The sequence below is a fragment of the Heterodontus francisci genome, unplaced genomic scaffold, assembly GCF_036365525.1.
Source record: "Heterodontus francisci isolate sHetFra1 unplaced genomic scaffold, sHetFra1.hap1 HAP1_SCAFFOLD_61, whole genome shotgun sequence".
Taxonomy (NCBI): Eukaryota; Metazoa; Chordata; class Chondrichthyes; order Heterodontiformes; family Heterodontidae; genus Heterodontus; species Heterodontus francisci.
Window position 1 is genome coordinate 5,378,656 of NW_027141441.1, and position 15,798 is coordinate 5,394,453.

Genomic DNA, 15,798 nt, shown 5'->3' on the forward strand with positions numbered 1-15,798 from the left:
GGGGTGACCATCACTCAGGGCTGGGTGCTGCCTAATATCTAGGCCATGCTGCTGCCCAAGAAAACCAGCGCTCCGGGCACCAAAACCAAGTCAATCTGCCAGGATTTTATCAAATACCCAAAGGTTCTTTTCAGAGCCACCCACAGTATCATTCTTGTAAATCTCCTCTGTACTCTCAACACAACAATTATGTCCTTTCTGTAATGTGATGACCAGAACTGTACACAATACTCCAGCTGTGGCCAAACCACCGTTTTAAACAGTTCTCGCATTACATCCCTGCTTTTGTCGACCAAGAAAGGAAAGCATTCCATATGCCTTCTTCACCACTCTATCTACCTATCCTGTCACTTTCAGGGACCTGTGGACATGCAGTCCAGAGTCTCTCACTTCTTCTACCCCTCTCAATATCTTCCTGTTTATTGTGTATTCCCTTGCTTTGTTTGCCCTGCCCAAATGCATCACCTCACACTTCTCCAGATTGAATTCCATTTGCCACTTTTCCGCCCACTCAACTAATCCATTCATATCATTCTGAAGTCCACAGCTATCCTCCTCACTATCAATTACACGGCCAATTTTTGTGTCATCAGCACATTTCCCAATCATAGCTCCCACATTTAATTCCAAATAATTAATATTTACCACAAACAGCAAGGGACCCAACACTGAGCCCTGTGGAACGCCACTGAAAACCGCTTTCCATTCGCAAAAACATCCGTTGACTACTATCCTTTGTTTCCTGCCACTGAGTCAATTTTGGATCAAACCTGCCATATTCCCCTGTAGCCCATGGGCTTTCATTTTACTGACCAGTCTGCCATGTGGGACCTTATCAAATGCCTTACTAAAATCCATGTAAACCACATCCACCGCACTATCCTCATCAATGCTCCTTGTTACTTCCTCAAAAAACTCAATCAAGTTAGTCAGACATGACCGTCCCTTAACAAATCCATGCTGACTATCCCTGATTAATCCATATCTTTCTAAGTGGTAGTTTATCCTGTCCCTCAGAATTGATTCTAATAATTTACCCACCACTGAGGTCAGACTGACCGGTCTATAATTATTTGGCCTATCCCTCACATCCTTTTAAAATAATAGTGCAACGTTCGCAAACCTCCAATCCTCCGGCACCTCCCCCATATCCAGTGAGGATTTGAAGATGATCCTCAGCGCATCCACTATTTCCTCCCTGACTTCCTTTAACAACCTCAGATGCAAACCATCTGGCCCTGGTGATTTATTCATTTTCAAGAATGTCAGACTCTCTAGTACCTCCACTCTCATTATGCTTATCGTATCTAATATTTCACACTCCTCTTCTTTTACTACAATGTCTGCATCATCCCTCTCCTTTGTGAAGGCAGAGACAAAAAACTCATTAGAACCCCGCCCACATCTTCTGGATCACACAGAAGTTCCCTTGTACATCTCTGATAGGCCATACCCTTTCCTTAGTTATCCTCTTGCTCTTAATGGACTGATAAAACATCTTTGGGTTTCCTTCAAGTAGTTGTATCCAGTCCACATCCACCAAATCACCTCTCAGTTTTGTAAAATTTGCCTTCCCCCAATTTAGAACTTTTACTTTTCGAGCTGCCCTGCCATTACTTAGCTTTACAAACTCATTATTGCTCGTGTAATAAGTGTAATAAGTAGAATAATTTACCAGTTACTCACCGATCAGCTTCTTCCCCTGTACCATGGAGGCTGAAAAGGCAGAAAAGAAAAGAGAGACCAAAGAGCACCTCCTTCCCCGAGTCAGTGAAGTCCCTCACACATCAACTCACAGCTTTACACTCTGTCCAAACAGCACTTTCTAATTAGTAATTATTCATAAATTACACTAACTAAAACATTAGTAACCTGACCAATTACAAGGTAGCTATTTGAGGGTTTTTTAACAAAGAGCTTTTTTCCCTATCCCAAAGGCTCTATTCAGATCCACCCACAGTATCTGAAAGGGCTGATTGCTGTCTGAGATCTGCTGTACCCACACCTCTGTCTATACCTCTTCATCTAGAACAACCAGCGTCATCTTCCATTCCTTTCACCATCATGTGTTTAACTCGCTTCTCCTTATAGACAGTCAGATATCAATGTAATAATGAAATGATCTGTGTCAGTGCTGGCCATTTCCCTGTCCTGATTTCAGACCCCACTCTGGACACTTGTTTCCCATTCCAGGACCTTCTTGTATTAATATTCAGCACCACCTGTCAGTCAGAAACTTGTCTCAATGAACCGATCCTTTTACTGAACTTCCAACTGCTGCTGTCTATGTCTCGAAGGAAAGAGCTGCTCACTGTGTAAGGATGTGAGGGGAATGTAACCCGGCTGCTGGTGAGAAGGTCCCGTCTTCTCAATCAAAAGCCTTTTATTTTACTTCAGTGATTCCCAGATTCCCAGCTGGTCTGTTGAGGATTTTGTTTTCACAGAAATATCTTGTTAAATACAAATCTGATTCCAACACATCAGTAACAGGACAGAATGGGAACCTTTTAAAAGGATGAAGCAACTATTTCAGTGGCTTCTCACTGTCCCCCTGAAGCCTGTGTGAAGGGGAATTACGAATAGTCTGTAATTTATTACTTCCACACCGAGTTTGAGTTATTTGTCGTCTGAAAGATTGCTGAACGGAGTCTTTTACTGTCAGTTACGGATGAGAAGTTGACAAAAATTGGCAAAATAAAGCTGTTCATAAAATAGCACCAGCAATTTGAGTCGGTAAAAGCAAAATTGTGTTTTAAAAGTTTATTTAAACCGCGACGGGAAAATAGATTTTTATGTACTTTTCCAGTCGATCACTTCTTTTCCATAGTGAAATTGGCGGCTTTCACAAATTCAAATATTGTGCCAGGTTGACAGGTTCAACGAATGATTTTTTGTATTTTGTGCTTCGAGGTTCTTTGATTGAATCACTCATACGAGCTAATGGCCGTGTGGCCTAATGGATAAGGCATCTGAATTTGGTGTATTTTATGATGCTATCAGAAAATTGCAGGTTCGAGTCCTGCCACGGTCATTTTGACCCAAAGGGATTATGCAGGGCTTTGGGGATCGAGTCGGGGACTGAACAGATTGGAAACCCGACATGGACTTAATGGGGCGAATGGCCTCCTCATGTGCTGTCACTGACTTTATGAGAAGAGGGTGACCAATCAGAAGTGGGCTGGGGTTTCAGCGGGCTCAAACTGCAGGAATTCCAGGTCCCTGAATGACTGAGCTGAAACTGATCAGTTTCACTGCAGGAAACACCGTCTCGGGGGAAATAACATCACAAATAATTCCATTTGACTAATTTTTCAATTATAAAACAATGGGCAGATGTGAAGGTGTGATGTTACTTTTCACTGTGAGGGGAGAATCCACCATCTGGGTAAATCATCAACTTTATAACATCGTCTGTACGTTTGGAAAAGAAACGATGAAAACTCTCCCCATAACCCTGGTGTGGTGGAAAGGCTTAATTCAGAGATTGGAAGATAACGAGAGCACAACATAAATCATTAACTGTTATTTCCGGCATAAAACACACCCCAGCTCCCGTTCCCAGGTCACTGCTGTCCCTATGATGCGGTGGGTGACTCTGAAAAGAGACTTTGTTTTGTGTTTCTGCAGGAAAACCACAAAGATCCTCCCAGGCAGTGAAACTCATCTTCCCAGAATCTCCATACCAGATTGAAACAGAAAACACAAAGACAGTGAGAAAGTTCCAGAGAGTTTCTGAGCATTAAAACCAATGAAATAAACCAATTCGAGAGAGATGTTGGTGCAGCTTTTTCAGAGAGATTGTGGGTGGCTCTTAAAAGAGCCGTTGTGTTTCGAGTGTTTTCACTACATGGTGGAGTTTTACTTGGAGTTGATGTACTTGGTCACTCACTTTGTCCCTTCTCACATTCCGAGCGCTTTGTTGGGTGGAAATGTTTCTTCAGGCAGTTTCAACAGCTCAGAGCCGACATTGAGTCAGAAACCAGAAATGGGAGTACGGGACACAGACAAGGAATTGAGGCTGAACCTTTATAAATCTCACTGGTTATCGGCCTCAGCGAGAGCATTGTGTCTAATTCCATGATCCACACTTTAGCAGGAATGTCAAGGCCTTAGAGAGGGTACAGAGGAGATTTACTAGAATGTATCAGAGATGCAGGAATTCAGCTAATGTGGAAAGAATAGGGGTCTGGGGTGTGTGAAGCTGGGGTCCTTGTTCTTAGAGCAGAGATGTTAATGGGGTAGTTAATAGTTGTGTTCAACATTGTGAAGAGTTTTTATAAGAACAAAGAAGTTTGACTGCAATTAGACAGAGCCTCGGTGAGATCACACCTGGAGCACTGTGTACAGTTTTGGTCCCCTTATTTAAGGAAGGATATGCTTGCCTTAAAGGAAGTGTATCAAAGTGTCACTCGATTGCTTCCTGGGAAGAGGGGATTGTCCTATGAGAAGAGATTGTGTAGACGAGGCCGATATTCCTCAGAATTTAGAAGAGTGAGAGGTAATCTTACTGGCACCTAAAAATCTTAAGGGATTTAACAGGGTAAATGCTGGGAGGATGTTTCCTCTGGCTGGGGAATCTAGAACTAGGGATCACAGTCTCAGTATAAACGGCTCAATCATTTAGGACTGAGAAGCGGAGAATTTTTTTTCACTCAAAGTATAGTGAATCTTTGGAATTCTCTACGCACAGTGGTTAGCACCGCAGCCTCACAGCTCCAGTGACCTCGGTTCCGTTCAGGGTATTGCCTGTGCAGAGTTTGCAAGTTCTCGTTGTGACCACGTGGGTTTCCACCGGGTGCTCCAGTTTCCTCCCACAGCCAAAGATTTGCAGGTTGATAGGTAAATTGACCATTGTAAATTGCACCTAGTGTAGATAGGTGGTAGGAGAATGGTGGGAATGTGGTAGGGAATATGGGATGAATGTAGGATTCGTATGAATGGGTGGTTGTTGGTCGGCACAGACTTGGTGGGCCGAAGGGCCTGTTTCAATGCTGTATCTCTCTGTGACTCAAGAGATGTGGATGCTCAATCATTGGGTATATCCAAGAGAGAGATTGATAGGTTTTTGGATACTAAGGGAATCAAGGGATCTGTGCTAGTGTGGTAAGATGGAGTTGATGTAGGAGATCAGCTGTGATCTTATTGAATGGCAGAGCTATTTCAATGGGCCGAATGGGAGAGGGAATTTTCCTGCTTTAGTTCCAGTCTCTCACTGTTTGTTGGATCGTGAACAGTGGGGGGAAAATAGCCGCACAATAACGATGTGGACAGTTAGACAAAGAGCATTTATTGCAGACACCAGGTGAGAAGTGTGAAAGGCACATTTTAAATAGTGGCTGCTTGTTTTCCGTTGAAATAGAAATGTGACTGTGTAAAGGTCACTGCTCTATCGGACAGTCCCAGTCATTGAGCAGTGCAGGGCTTGTGTTGTTTCTGAATGTCACAAACGTGTTGTAAATCCACTGCAAACACCTGTTAAACAGAAGCTGAATGCTGCAGTACTGCAGTGGAGTCAGACACTGACACTGTTTGTGTTCCTGGTTTTCATTTCGTGATTGTTCATAATGATTATTATTGGGACGATTACATTGATCGCTTTTGTATCTTCTATCTCACCAGTTCTTTCATTCCTGCAGGAAAATACATGAAGGAACCTGAATGGATGTGGTGATACTTGGACACAAAGAAAAGTGCAGCGAGCTCGTTCCAACACACAGTCGGTACAGGATCACTCCCAAAGCACAGAGATACTGCCAGCTCATCAGTTCCACTGGAACAAATAAAAGAAGTAGTCAGACAGACACTGATCCCAAAGTCGAGAGAGACACATTTTCAATCCAACAGTCAAACAACAGCAGGAGAGACAGAAGTTGTTTCCATTTCACTCCAATGCAGTACAGCTGAAAGGTTGATACATCAATTGCAGTCCAAAAACAAACTCACTATCAGATCTAAATAAACTCTGTCACCATGGTTACATTTTAAATATAAAACTTGAAACAGAACGGACAAAATTTACATGATTGAAAGGTACAGAACGAATGCAAGGAGGCTTCAAGGGGATTTGGACAGGGTAAGTGAATGGGCAAGAACATGGCAGATGGAATATAATGTGAATAAGTGTGAATTTCTCCACTTTGGTAGAATAAACAGAAAGACAGAGTATTTCTTAAATGGTGAGAGGTTGAGAAGTGTCGATGTCCAAAGGGACCTGGGTGTCCTTGTTCATGAGACACTAAAAGCTAGTGTGCAGGTGCAGCAAGCAATTAGGAAGGCAAATGGTATGTTGGCTTCATTGAAAGGGGATTTGAGTACATGGTTCAAGATGTATTGCTTCAATTGCATAAAGTCTGGCTGAGACTGCACCTGGAGTATTCTGTACTATTTTGGTTTCCTTATTGAAGGAAGGATAGACTTGTCACAGAGGGAGTGCAACAGAGATTCACCGGACTAATCCCCTGGGATGGTGGGATTGTCTTATGATGAGAGACTGCAGAACCTGGGCCGAAATTCTCTGGAGTTTCGAAGAATGAAAGGTGATCTCATTGAAACTTACAAAATTCTTACAGGGTGTGACAGGGTAGATATGGATAGGATGTTTCCTCTGTCTGGTGAGTCGAGAACAAGGGGACACAGACTCAGAATAAGGGCAGGCCATTTGAGACTGAGATGAGCAGGAATTTCTTTACTCAGAGGGCGGGAAATCTGTGGAATTCTTTATCCCAGTGGGCTGTGGAAGATCAATCATTTAACATATTCAAGACAGAAATCGATAGATTTCTAAATACTAACGGGATCAAGGGATATGGAGATAGCAGGAAAAATGGCGTAGAGGTAGATGATCAGTCACGATCTGTTTGAATGTTGGAGCAGGCTCGATGGGCTGAATGGCCTAATGCCCCTATTTCCTATCATCCTTTGAATCCCAAAAATGTACATCGGAATGTTAGACCAAGTTATGCATTACATACCAGTTCAAAAATCCCACAGAGATTAAGACTGAAAGATACAGTATCAATTCCAATACTACAAAATGAAGGACTTGGAGCTTGCAGACCAGCCCATGTATAAGATTGAAAGTTATATTTTCATTCACAATCGTTTTCACAGAGCTAAATATTAAATACCAATCCACAACTTGCACAGGACTACCAAATAAAACCTACAACTGTAAAATACAGTTAATCCATATTTTAAATTAAACACAAGGCAAACAAATATTGATACATTAAGAGAGTGGGAAACAATGAGAGCAGAGTGGAGCAAAAAGAGCCCAGGAGAGAGAGGGAGCAAGAGTTCACTCGGAGAGCAGGGAATAGCGAGAGCACGCGTCAAAAAAGGCAAAGGAATCCACAATTAATGGGAGAACACTGAATGGTGTAGAGGAAGTGAGGGACGTTGGAGTGAATGTCCACAGATTCCTGAAGTAGCAGTACAGGTCAATACGGTGGTTCAGCAGGTATATGGAATCCTTTCCTTTATTAACTGAGTTATAAAATATAAGGGTGATCTGGGTGTCCATGTCAATAAGTCACTGGCAGCTAACATGCAGGTGCAGCAAGCAATTAAGAAGGCTAATAGTATGTTAGCCTTTATCACAAGAGGATTTGAGTACAGGAGTAGTGAATTCTTGCTTCAATTGTATAGAACCCTGGTTAGACCGCACTTGGAGTACTGTGTACAGTTTTGGTCTCCTTCCCTTCGGAAGGATATTATTGTCATGGAGGGAGTTCAACGAAGGTTCATCAGACTTGTTCCTGGGATGGTGGGAGAGATTGGGGAAACTGGGGCTGTATTCTCTAGAGTTTTGAAGAATGAGAGGTGATCCCATTGAAACCCACAAAATACTTAAAGGACAGTCAGGGTAGATGCAGCTAAGATCTTTCTCCTGGTTGGGGAGTCGAAAACCACGGGACACAATTTCAAAATAAGGGGGAAGCCACTTAGGACAGAGATGAGGAGAAATGTTGTGACTCAGAGGTTTGTGAATCTTTGGAATTCTGTAACCCAGAGGGCTGTGGAAGCTCAGTCGTTGAGTCTGTTTAAAGCAGAGATTGACAGATTTGTAAATACAAATGACATAAGGGAATATGAGGAAAGTGTGGGAAAAAGGGCATTGAAGTGGATGATCAGCCATGATCAGATTGAATGGCGGGGCAGGCTCGATGGGCTGAATGGCCGACTCCTGCTCCTATGTTTCGATGTTCCTAACTCCACATTATCGATGAGACACAGCCTCAGGCCGACTTGTTGGGTGGTGCAAACAGACAACACTGCTTCTGATCTTCACCAGAACAGAGAGTGAGATGTAAAATTGATCATCAAACAGACTGTGAGAGAATACAACAGGATAAAACACATGGAGAGACACTGTGGAATAACAAAGAGATTTGATTGGAATGTTGAATTTTGATTGGAATGGATAAAACACCAGAAACAGCAGATTAAATTGGGATTCTCATCATTATATTGATCTGAGACAGAAAAGAGAAACTGATGGGAAGAAGGAAGAATGGAACTGTTAAGTTTTTTTGAGTTTTTCACTCACCCATGAAAGCTGATTAAAAAAAGATGCAAATAACAGAGAATTTCACCAAAAAGGGAGATTAAATGCTGTCGAAACCTTGGATCGAAGGATGCCCCAACAGATCACCTGTTTAACTGTCTCCTCACTGGGGGATTTCAATCAGTGAACAATATTATTCACTACCTTTTTTTTGTTAAATGAACCCAGAACTGTCACTTGGAGTTAATATCTGCATTTCGACTCCTGAATATTTTCTGGACACATTTCCTGCTGAAAGAACTAAGAACTCTTTTCTAATTTACACAATACTATATACACATTCATCAAACCTCTTAAGCTAGCATCCTTGGTGTTGCTCTCTCTTCTCCCAAACCTCATCTCATGTGACTGTTACATCATCACTCTGACAGTGGGAGGGGTTGATCCCACTAGCTTCAGCATTAACCCTTTACATCCTTATACTACACTGTCTGTCCAAACAAATGGGTGGAGGGAACTTCCTTCATTTACTCAAACACCAACAGCTGCCACTTGAAAATCAACTCAAAGCCATCAGAGAGAGAGGGAGAGAGAGTGTCAGAGAACTTCCTGCATCCAGTCCTGACCCTGTCACACTCAGCAGCTGCTCACCCAGACCCCACTCTCATCAACACTGAACATTGTTACAGAGACCCTTCAAATAATGTTTATAAAAGGCGGAAAAATTCAAAGTTCATCGCAGCCGGATTGAATGGAACAAAGTTTAATATCTTCTCACCGTCTCTCAATACCCACGAGACATAGGTTTTCTTATTTGGTTCCTTTGATTTTTCTTGTTCCTGATTGACAAATATTCCAAACCTCGGATCAACCCTCCCACTTGTGTCATGTCCCAGTCTCGGTTGAAAGCAACACATAACGACACAAACACTCTGAAACATACAACGTGGTCACACTTTCCTTCAGTGAGATTAATGTCGAGCTGTTTTCCAGATTGAATGTAACTGTGAACAAATTTGTAGCTTTGTCTTTCAACACACCATTGACATATTGTTTGCCTTTGCTCCGTGACCTTTTGGTCAGCTATGTGGCCTGGTCCAATCTGCACCTTCTCCTTTGTTATCTCTTGCCCAACCCCCACCTCACTTGTTTATAATCTGTGACTTTTCTAATATTTGTCAGTTCCGAAGAAGGGTCACTGACCCGAAACGTTAACTCTGCTTCTCTTTCCACAGATGCTGCCAGACCTGCTGAGTGAATCCAGCATTTCTTGTTTTTGTTTCAGATTTCCAGCATCCGCAGTATTTTGCTTTTATTTGTATCAAAGAAGTTGCCTTTGGCGTATCAGCACTGAATTTCTGGATAAGGACGAACAGCCATTCCCAACTCACATCCTTCACAAAGGCTGTTTTCCCCTGTGACTGAAATTCATCATGTAATTTGAATTCCAAGTTCAAGTTCACAAATCAGAGATGTAAATGATTGAGAAGGAAACTTCTCAAGCATATCACAAATGTGAAATAAGGCTCTTCTGGGAGTTGAACCCAGGCTCTTCTGTTTACTAGACAGGTGCTTTAACCAACTAAGCTACAGAGTCAAATCACAAACGCTTGTTTAGCTGAAATCAGAGGAGGATCTGTTTATTCTCATCACACTTCTCCACTGGTCACAACATATATTAACTTTTCCTACTTACTGATACAGTCATATACTCTATTTTTCCCAAAACTGAGAATGGAGGTGGAGGGGCGACATGATAGAGGTTGACAAAGTTATGAGTGGCAGAGACAGAGTGAATAGTCAGAAGCTTTTTCACAGGGTGGCAGAGTCAGTTACGAGGGGACATAGGTTTAAGGCGAGAGGGGCAAAGTTTAGAGGGGATGTGCGAGGCAAGTTCTTTACATAGAGGGTTGCGAGTGCCTGGAACTTGCTGCCGGGGAAGGTGGTGGAAGCAGGGAAGATAGCGACGTTTAAGAGGCATCTTGACAAATACATGAATAGGATGGGAAGAGAGGGATATGGTCCCGAGAAGTCCAGAAGGTTTTAGTTTAGACAGGCATCAAGATCGGCGCGGGCTTGGAGGGCCGAATGGCCTGTTCCTGTGCTGTACTGTTCTTTGTTCTTTGTCCATAGATAACACGTTTATAGATGTGGTCACCCCACAGCTTAAGAGTATGCAGGGAGAGAGGGAATGGGTAACCACCAGGCAATCAAAAAGAATCAGGCAAGTAGTGCAGGACACCCCGAGTGCGTCTCACTCTCCAGCAGGTATTCAGTTCTGAATACAGAGGACAATGATGCTTCACCTGGGGAGTGCAGCCGGAGCCAAGTACATGACACCATGGGTGACTCAGCTGCAAAGGGGAGTACAGGGAAGATTGGAAAGCCATAGTGATAGTGATTCAATCGTCAAGGGAACAATCAGGTGTTTCTGTGGCCACAGACGTGAATCCAGGAATGGAGTGTAGGCTCCCTGGTGCCAGGCTCAAGGATGTCATTGAGCAGTTACAGAGCACCCTGAAGGGGGAGGGTGAACAGCCAGCAGTGGTAGTCCACATCAGAACCAACAACATAGGTAGATATAAGGATGTTGTGCTGCAGTCAGAACGCAGGGAGTGAGGTAAGAAATTAGCAAGCAGGACATCAAAAGTAATGATCTCTGGATTTCTCCCAGTGCCACGTGCAAGTGAGTACAGGAATAGATGGATAAGACAGATGAATGTACAGGAATAGATGGATAAGACAGATGAACGTGTGGCTGGAAAGATGGTGCAGGAGGGAGGACTTTAGATTTTTGGGACAGGTTGGATGGGTTGCACCTGAACCGAGCCAGGACGGAGTTCCTTGCAGGATGTTTTGCTAGTGCTGTTGGGGAGGGTTTAAACTAGTTTGGCAGGGAGATGGGGACTGGAAGGTAGAGTCAGATGGGACAAAATCAGAAATGAAAATGGAAGGCAGAAAATTAATGGAGTCTGGAAGAGAGAGGAAACACTGATTAGAAAATTCAAAACAAAAAATGTTGGCAGTGCTCAAGGATATCTAAATCAATGCAAGGAGTATAGCAAATGAAGCAGATGAGCTCAGGGCACAGTTAGACAAATGGCAGTATGATATCATAGCTATTGCAGAAACATGGCTAAAGGAGGGACAGGCATGGCAGCTCAATCTTCCTGGTTACAGGGTTTTCAGACGTGAGAGGGAAGGGGATAAAAAAGGAGAGGGAGTGGCAATTTTGGTCAAAGAAACTATTACAGCTGTGAGGAGGGATGATATGTTGGAAGGTTTATCAAATGAGACCGTATAGATTGAGCTGAGGAACAAAAAAGAGGCAATCACACTGCTGGGAGTGTACTACAGACCCCTAAACAGTCAGAGGGAGATAGAAGAGCAGATATGTAGGCAAATCTCTGAGAAGTGCAAGAACAATAGGGCAGTAACAGTAGGGGATTTGAACCACCCCAACATGAACTGGGATACTTTTCGTGTGGAGGGAATTGAGGGAGCAGAATTCTTGAGGTGCATTCAGGAGAACTTTTTTAGCCAATATGTAGCAAGTCCAACAAGAGAGGGTGAAGTTTTAGACTTAGTTTTAGGAAATGAAGAGGGGCAGGTGGAAGGAGCGGCAGTGGGACAGCAATTTGGTGGTAGTGATCATAATTCAGTCAGTTTTAATATAATTATGGAAAGGACAAGGACAGAACAGGAGTTAGAGTTCTCAATTGGGGTAAGGCCAACTTTCCTAAGCTGAAGAGTGATTTACCAAAATTGGACTGGAAACAGGTACTTGAAGGTAAATCAGTGTCAGAGCAGTGGGAAGAATTCAAAGGGGAGATTCCAGGGGTTCAGAGTCAACATGTTCCCACAAAGAAAAAGGGTGGGAAGGCCAAATCTAGAGCCCCATGGATGTCAAGGAGTTTACGGGTATAATAAGGTAGTAAAATGAAATTTTATGCCCAACACAGAGAACTGAATACTACAGAAAGCCGAGAGGAGTATAGAATGTGGAGGGGGGAAATCAACATTGAAATTAGGAAAGTTAAGCGAGAGCATTAAAGAATATTGGCAATCAAAATCATGGTGAACCCAAAGATGTTTTATCAATACATTGAGAGTAAAAGGATAAATAAGGAAAGAATAGGGCACAGAAAAGACCAAAAAGGTAACCTATGTGTAGAGCAGAAGATGCTGGCATTGTTCTGAATAAATACTTTGCATCTGTCTTCACAAAAGAGGGGGAAGATGCATATATTGTAGATAAGGAAGAGGGGTGTGAAGTATGGATGTGATCCATACAGAGGGAGAGAGGACATATTAATGGGATTAGTGTATATGAAAGTTGATAAATCACGAGCGCCGGATGGAATGCACCTCAGGCTGCTAAAAAGAAGCAAGAGAGGAAATAGCAGAAGAGCTGATCATCATTTTCCAGACCTCACTGGATACAGGTGTGGTGATGGAGGATTGGAGGACTGCTAACGTTGTACCTTTGTTTGAAAAGGGAGTGAGGGAGACCAAATAATTACAGGCCAGTCAGTCTAACATCAGTAGTGGGCAAATTATTGGAATCTATTCTGAGAGACAGGATAAAATGTTACTTCGAAAGGCACAGATTAATCAAGGATAGTCAGCATGGATTTGTTAAGGGAAGATCTTGTCTAACCAACTTGATCGAAATTTTGAAGAATTAAGAAGGAAGATAGATGAGGGTAGTGCAGTTGATGTAGTCTTCATGGATGTAAATGTAGGGGGTATGAGTTTGCAGATGGCACAAAGATTGGCTGTGTGGTAAATAGCAAGGAGGATAGCTGCAGGCTGCAGGAAGATCTTCATGGTCTGGTCAGATGGACAGAAAAATGGCAAATGGAATTCAATTCAGAAGTGTGAGTTGATGCACTTGGGGAGGTTAAACAAGGCAAAGGAATACACAATTAATGGGAGAATGCTGAGAGGTGTAGAGGAAGTGAGGGACCTTGGAGTAAATGTCCACAGATCCCTGAAGGTAGCAGGACAGTTCGTTAAGGTGGTAAGAAGGCATATGGAATTCTTTCCTTTATTAGCCGAGGTATAGATTTAAGAGCAGGGAGGTTATGCTGGAACTGTATAAATCATTAGTCAGGCCACAACGAGTACTGTATGCAGTTCTGATCACCTTATTACAGAAAGGATGTAATTGCACTCGAGAGGGTACAGAGGAGATTCACGAGGATGTTGCCGGGATTGGAAAAATGCAGCTATGAGGAAAGACTGGATAGGCTAGGGCTGTTCTCCTTGGCACAGAGAAGGCTGAGGGGAAATCTCGTTGAAACATACAAAATTTTGAGGTGCCTGGATAGAGTTGAAGTGAAGGGCCTCTTTACCTTAGCAGAGAGGTCAGTGACTGGGGGAAACAGATTTAAAGTGATTCGTAGAAAGATTACGGGGGAGATGAGGAAAAGTTTTTTTCAGCCAGAGGGTGGTGGGGGTCTGAAACTCACTGCCTCAATTCATTCAAAAGAAGTCTGGATATACACTTCAAGTGCTGTAATCTGCAGGGCTACAGACCAAATGCTGGAAGGTGGAATTAGAATGGGTGGAAAGTTTTTCATCTGGCACAGACACTGGGTGGGCCAAGTGGCCTCTTTCTGTGCCTTAAACTTTCTTTGATTCTATGATACTATAATTACCCAGTTGTTGTAATGGAATTTGAACTTGTTTCTCTGGACCATTAGTGGAGACTTCAGGATTACTCGTCTTGTAATGTCACCACAAAACCACCATACCGCTGTACGAGATTTTTTACTGGTTTGTTCTGTGGATTTCAATCTACACAAATGGAATTGATAATCTATTTCACACTGATAATGTTTGAGATGTTTTTGGCTGGTAAATAATGTGTATCTCAGTCGACTGTATTTTTAAATTCCGCAGTCTGGGTGAGTTCAGGCATCTAATTTACATCACAGTTTGCACTTTCTATCAGCATTACTTAATCTAATACTGTTTTATTTTTGGACTGGCAATGTTTAGATCAATCTACACTCATGGAATTGATATTGTATTTCAGTTTGATATTGTATGAGTTTTTAGAATGGTATATAATATTTAGATCAATCTACACTAATGGAATTGATTCTGTATCTTTCCATTTCACAGTGTGGGTGAGTTCTGAACTGGTATCTAATTTGTGTCTCAGGTTACAATATCTTTCAGCACCTTAGAAACTTTCACTGTAATGAATGTTGAACTTGTATGTAACTTGTATCTCAGGGTACACTATGGGGATGTTTAAACATCCTTTATCATGAATGGATGTGAGCTTTGAGTATGGTATTTAATTTTTAAATCTCAGGGTACAGCATTACGTTAGATTCTGTGCCATTCAATCAATACTGTGTGCCAATTCTATCTGATATTTAATTGATAGCTAAGTCTGCATTATATTTAGATTGACACATTGTATTTCAATCTGTTAATGAGTGTGACTTTGACCTGGGATTGATGTATCTGACTGTCAATGGGACTGAATTGGGGTGAAATGGAAACAACTTATTTCTCTCCTGCTTTGTTTGATTGTTTGATTGAAAATGTGTCTCTGGAACTCGGGATCCATGTGGGCCTGACTACTTCTGCAGTCTGAGACTAGGGAACTGATGAACTGTCGATACCTCTGTACTCTGCGTGATAATGTACCTACTGTGTGTGAGAGGAGCTGGCTGCACTGTTCCTTGTGCCTCGAGTGCAGCAACCATCACATTCATCACAATATCTTCAAGTATTTGCCTGTATGAAGAAAAAATATGTCTTAACTCAAGAACCGGGGAGGTGCAAAATATCAAAGAGGTGAATTTAATTTCGCAATTAATAATCATTACAAACACCCACAAATGAAAACCAGTGTCAGTATCTGTCTCCACTGAAGTACTGAAGCTCCCAGCTCCTGCATCACAAGTGTTCTGGGCAGATCCATCCAGACAAAACACTGCACGGGGATCATCCCAACTGCTCGATGCTCTACACATATTTCCAGCCATCCTGCTTCATATGCACAAATAAAGAAAAATAAAGCCCCATATGTATATCCCTCAATTCCTTACTTCCCATACAGTTGTTCCACCTCCCCTTAAATGCATCGATATTATCGCCTCGACCTCTCCCTGTGGTTGCAAATTCCAGATTCTAACCACTCACTACAAAAATACCTTTTTCATGAATTCCTCATTGGTTTTATGAATGTCGATTTTATATTTTTGGCTCTCGTTTCAGACAGCACCACAAGAGGAAACATATCTGCATGTATTCTATGGAAGCCCTTC

At 42.4% G+C, this 15,798-nt stretch overlaps 1 non-coding gene across 1 annotated transcript; it reads right to left on the bottom strand.

Moving 5' to 3' along the window:
• Positions 1-10,029: 10,029 nt before the first annotated feature.
• On the bottom strand, positions 10,030-10,103 carry trnat-agu (transfer RNA threonine (anticodon AGU)). The gene has a single exon. It is a non-coding gene; the product is annotated as a tRNA-Thr (tRNA).
• Positions 10,104-15,798: the final 5,695 nt, after the last annotated feature.